Below are 6,279 nucleotides of genomic sequence, written 5' to 3'. Positions count from 1 at the left end.
TGTGTTGTACGCTGCACGTCGCCTCGAGCATCGCGTGTCAGCGCGGCAGCACCGCCGTGTGCCTGCAGCAGCTCATCGGGGCTGCAGACAGAGCCAGTGAGGAGCCCTTCTGCCAACACCACGGACTTTCTGCAGTGGGATCAGTCCACAGGGACACGGGTAGGGGCAGAAGAGGACCTGGAGGCTGCGGCTTCCCAGGCTCTGGCTGAGCTGTGCCAGGGCTTCAGGGCTTGGGTAGTGGAGACAAGTCTTCCCAGGCTCCTTGACCATTTCTCAGCCAAAATACTGTTGTTGGTCCTTGAAAAGGCAGTGAGTCTTCCTGGAGGAGGTGTAGGCTGAGGCACAGGGTAACTACAGATTCCCAGACACCCACGCGGTACCAGGAAAACCCATTCCCTTACACCCCTTTGCTCTATGAAAGCCGGAGGGAGAGGGATGTCACCTGAGTTTCCACACTCCTCTGCTTCTCTCTGGGTCCAACACTGTGCATTTTGTGCCAACAGCATTAACAGGTGAAATTGTAGGATCACAGAAACCTCTAGGTGGAAGAGACCTTCAGGATCATCAAGTCCAACCATCACCCTGACCTTCCCAGTCCCGTCACTAAGCCACGTCCCGTGTCCTTGTTTTCAGCCCTTCCAGTTCCAACAATAAGCACCAGAAAAGACAAGTCTTAGAAATTCCCAAAGGGGCACAGTGGGAAATGGCATTTGCGAAGACCATTTTTCAAGGGGCTGCTCCTCTGCACAGGTCACACATTGGATGACTGAGCCCAAGGGATCCAAGATGAGTTTTTTCCTTTTGAAGATCTTGGCCATAAATAATACAGGTATCCTTGACTACAGGCCTTCCTGCACAGAGCTGATTCAAATCCCATGGACATACCCCATCCGTCTTCTCCTTGCCTTGTTTTCTGTGCTGGTGAATAAGGAAGCTGGCTAGCAAATACTGCCTTTAGACTAACCCTATAAATAATTTTGATTAAAAAAGAATTTCCTTCTTTTGGAAATTAATCATAAATCATCATTTTCAATAAATGAAAGGTTTATCCCTTACCTCCCTGGCTCTGCTTTTATATGATGTGGAGGAAGAACATATTTCACAGAGGTTTCTGTGCCTTGAAGTGACCTTGTTAAATCTCACTGCTGGTTTCTTTCTGCATCATTGGGCCATAACAAAATTTCCATCAGCTCCTGTATGTAGTTGGAAGGCAATGTTTTCCACTGGTACTTGTGCAAGGGACTCAGTCTGACTTGGACAAAAGATGCCATTTAAGGGCCTTAATGATTTTTTATTGTGGGAGAAAGCTGTAACTCCGGCCTCATTCCTAGGCACCCAGCTCTGAGCCTCCTCATTATTATTATCTTCCTTTGTCTGAAAAAGATGTGAGTAATTTGGGTAATCCAGATGTTCACAAAAACTGCATGCAAACATCCCAGCCACTGAAGACTGCAGACTTAACATAATTAAGGCAGTGTTTCCTCCAAAGTTTTCAATGAAATCTCAGACTTGTCCTTGAAATAAGGACAAACCAGTAATGGACACTTGAGCTCAAGTGCTGGGACATTTTGTAGAATTCCATGAATTTGCAAGGACTCAATAACTCCTGAATCCACTATCTTGTTATCTACAGTCCTGTAAATATCTCCCTCCTTTTAGCACTTTCTAAAACTGTTTTTAGCCTGTAAAAGGCACTGAAGGGTAGGGGCTGGAGGTCCCTGTGAGTTGGGTACTTGCTTATAAACTGTGCCTGAGACCCCCCCCTCCTGCCATCACTGGTTTAATACAGAAAAATTTCAACTGCCCAAGGAACGGGGGCATGCTGCATGAACAGGGAATCCTAGGATTAGCTGTTTGCTTTGAATGTGCCCAGTCTCCCTTGGATGTCACTGTCAGCTCCCCAGGGCAAGCCCTTTGCCTCTGTTCATTTTGTAAAATGTCATCTGCTTGTTTAAATGTTCAGAGATTTAATAATAATAATAATACCTCTGTATTCTTTCCCTGTTTGAGCTTCACACAGCGGATGAAGCCAGTTAATGGGATGCTTGAGAAATATCACCTTTGTGTTCAAAGCTGATATGAATTATTTTCCTTGTCTCTATTTCTTCAGTAAAGAAGATTTCCCTCTCCCTTTCCTTACTGGCTTGTCATCAAACACAGGCTTCAGGTGAAACAAAAGCAGTTGAAAGAAACTCAACACTAAAAGGCTGAGAGATCCTTTTTTTTCAGTGAACTGCACAGTGAAATGAGCTGAGCAGGGAGACGTGCGAAGCTGTTTCTCAGAAGAACAGGCTCAATCTGCCTCTGGGGAAATCTGCAAGGTACTGCTGGCCTCACAGGAGTGACTCTGACTTATCCAGATTTATTTCAGATTCGCTATGAAGCGCCAGAAGACTTTGAAAGACATTTTGAACTAAATCAAACATGTTTACTGCATAAGAGACTTTCGGCCATGCAGTCAAGCTAAGGCACCTGAAGGGAGTAAAAACAACAGAGAAAAAGCAAGCGTAGTAATGTTTATTTCCAACGCATTAAATAGGAGTATGAAGCTCAGGCTTCTCCCAGGTTTATTCCATTTTTACAAGCTGGTTGTGGAGTAGGTTGGTTTCCAATCCTATAATACTTCTGGAACTTCTTACTTCCACCAGCATCCTCATGGCAGTGATCAGACTCTAGGGACCAGGGCTGTGTCGCGGCTGTACAACCACAACCACAGCGAGAAAACAGCCTTCCACTGGTGACAAGCAGTGCCTCTGATGTGAGGTGCTCCAGAGCTGCCTCACCCACGTGATTCCTTTCTAGACGTGTTTCCATCACAGAGTCCACGCAGGGAGCAAGCAGAACTGGCAGCCCCTTGCCCTGGAGCCCAGCCGCGGGTGCTCGGGGCCACCGCAGGCTCCGGTCCTGACGAGAGCAGCGCTGACCCCAGCAGCCCCAGGGTCCCAGCCATGCGGAGATGCTCAATGGGGCATGCAGCAGATAATAAATACACTTCACAGCACGGCATGATTGCTAATGCAACCTCTCTCCCTCCTCTCTGCAAGCTGATTAAGATTTGAATCCAAGCGCACGAGCCCTAATGCAGTAACCTATTGTGTTCCCTTAAAATGCTGATGTTTTACTGAGCTGGGAGTTACAGGAGCTCGGTGCCCTGAAGGATTAGCTCTGTAACGAAGTTTTGGGAGGCATCCTGTTGTACTTACCTCTGGACCCCTGGGGAGCATCCAGTTATATTTACCTCTAGGCAGGCTGTGCTGGTGGAGAGCAGGGGGAATTTTCTCACCACCTTTGTCTCCTGGCTGGTTCCCACCTCGCACTCCTCCACAGCTGTGTAACACGCTGCTGATCTTTGTCTCTGACCAGTGAGTACCAGTGACAACAAAAGGCACTAATCTAGACATCTCATCCTTTCAGTTCTCCTCCTCCAGTCACTCAGATATACCTTGGGAATTCCCAAAGTTCATTATTAACAAAGCAACTGGGGGATCTGTGATTCTGTCTGTGCTAAAACAAACCAATGAGCAAAGCGAGCCAACCACTGAAAATGGAAAGGCAGCAACACAGCAGATCATGGCCTCATTAAGGTCTCCAGCTCTCCAGCTATTAGAGAACTCTTGTAGCAGATCAGATGAACCTCAACATCTTATTTGTAAATGCCACACTTCGTTGTAAGGGACCTATAGGCAGTGTTAGCTTCTCTTGAGATTCAAGAAGATGGGTTTTTAAATTAGAGAACAGAAGCATGTCTCTCTGGACAAGTTTGTTCTCTAAGAATAGCTTTGGTTTCACTCCCTAGCCTTGTAGATCTAAATTAGGATCTTGTCCTTCCCCACCAAAGGGCAAAAACTGCCTGATTTATTCACTAAAGAAATCTCGAGTTGACCGATTGAAGAATCCTTTCCCTTTTCTCCCCATAATCAGCACTAGCTACAGACCTCATCTTCCCAGTCAGTACAAGCCTGTCCGAGGGCCTCAGTGCATGCTAAAAACAAGGCAGGACCTGATCCGAGCCACAGGATAATTAGCCAGACGCTGTGGCTGAAGAAATTACAACCTCCCTCAAGCTCCTGGCCTGATGTCTCAGCAAGAAGTGAGATAAATCTGTGTGACCCCCCCCCAGGCTGTGAGTGCCAGGGGCTCAGGGGTGCATGCAGCGACTGGCCAGCTGGAGAGCAGGAGCTGGGAGCTTCTCCAGCCCCCCATAGGGAACTGGTGGAGATAGGAGGTGCCACCCCCATCTGAAGCCTTCAGTCTTGGTGCACAGACTCAGTCCAGAACAGCACTCATGCCTGAGCAGAGGGCATTTTAGCCAGGCACGGAGAGCGGAGCAGAGCAATTCAGGTCTTTTGGTGTCTACTTCAGGTGCCCCCACTGAGGCTGCAGTGAAGACAAGGATGAGATTTTGCAGGGACAGACCTTCACCCTGCTCCAGGCTCTCCTTGGTGGCTCCAGGCTTTGGCTTCACGATCACATCAGCATGGAGGTGATCTGTGTCCTCTGTGCAAAAATCAGCACTAAAAAATGCTACAAACTTGGTCATAAATATTGTGCTTGGCACAAAGCTCTGGCCATAAATATTTCCTTGGTTAACCAATAGGAAATGATAGCTCTTAAGTCTCAATTACAGTTGAGTAGCAACTGGCTCGCGCTCGTTGGCACTGGGGCTCTGCCTTGCTTGGGCAGGAAATAAGGGCAGCTTTCCTGCAGCTTCTTTGCCTCTTACAGGCAACTCTGAAATGCTGATTTCTGGTGATTCCTGGAATTCAACAGCATTTTCTCCTTCTTGAGTTTAGAATGGATAGGGTGAAATATTTATATAAATATATTTCATCATCTTTTTGTGGCTGCCAGATGAGCTGTGGCCACGCGTGTCACGCAGGCACCAGATACGAGTGCTGCTTCTCTCCAGTGTGCACCTAAGCAGGGGGAAAGCAGGAGCTCATCACCCAGAAAAAATACCACAATAATCTCAATTAGGGTCAAAGATCCTTTACAGACCCCAGCACATCTCTTTCTGAGCAACAGATAAAGAAGTCTTTCAATAACCAGGGAAGGTAGCACCTGTTTTTTTTGCATCCCTCTCCCACATTACTGGTACCTTCAGGCTCACATCTTCTTTCTTCTCATTAAAACACAGGCGTGTATTATTTTGTTGCTGACTGGCCTACATGAAAAGAAACATCAGCCATCTGTTACACCCACTGTTTTCTGGATCACAAGGGTTTCGTTGATTAAGGAGGAAGTTTTTTAAAAAGGCAACCATCTCCCACTGATTTCCAAAAACTTTACTATCCTTCCCTAAAATTACAGCTTCTTTTCCTGCTTTTGAAGCAGAAGCTCTGCATATTAATAACACCCAGGCCTTTACTTGCGTCCAGATTCACATACAGTGTGTGTTTTTGCACCACAGTTATTTACAGCACTACTCACTGTTCTGTCTGGGTAGAGGAACGCAAACACTTGACTTCAAGTGCCTGAATATCTTTGGGTATCTGGACTGTGACTATTCAAGTATTGTCTGCAAACCACAGAAATCTCTTGCTACATAAGAGCTCAGTTATTTTTTTCCACTTCTATACAAAAATATTTTATCTTGATGTCTTTAAGTCTCATCCTGCCACTCTAAATATCAAAAATGTCGGTATATTTATACCTGTGCTGCTCCTGATTTTGCCAACAAAGAAGCTGAGGCTGGAATGACGACAATAAGTCCCCTCCCATCACGTCGACTATAGAGCTTGAAAATAGGCTAAAGATACTTTGATGTATTTAATTCCTGATGCAATTCTTCTCCATTTGGCATGGACTAACGTCCCATATGGCCTATTGTTGGACCCTGCACCAGCTGAAGGGAAAGCATGTTTGATTGACACTTGAAAATACCAAGTTGTGCCTTTGGGCTGGCTCAGGCTGAAAATGCTCTTGGCAAATGGAAATAGGCATGTCATTTTTATTCCAGTGTTCAAAAGGAAGAAGACTTTTTCTACATTGAGCAATAGACATAAAAGTTTTTTCTCTAAGGGGATAAAATAGTCCTCTTTTGATCTGCTCTACTATACCTCCAACTGGGAACGGGTTTCCAGTCAGCCATTCAGCTCTGAATTGAACCTGGAGATGGAAATCAATTCCCACCTCTGAGCTCCAGATGTAAAAATTAAATGTTTCCTTTACAGAACCATCCCCTTAGCCACAACAGGAGTTTGAAACCCTTGGGGATATCCACACCCAAAGTACACAAGATCTAGCACCTTCTGTCATCACAGATGATGGAAATTCAAC

Source organism: Anser brachyrhynchus (genome assembly GCF_964034855.1).
Source record: "Anser brachyrhynchus genome assembly, chromosome: 16".
Lineage (NCBI taxonomy): Eukaryota > Metazoa > Chordata > Aves > Anseriformes > Anatidae > Anser > Anser brachyrhynchus.
This window is presented reverse-complemented; position numbering follows the sequence as displayed.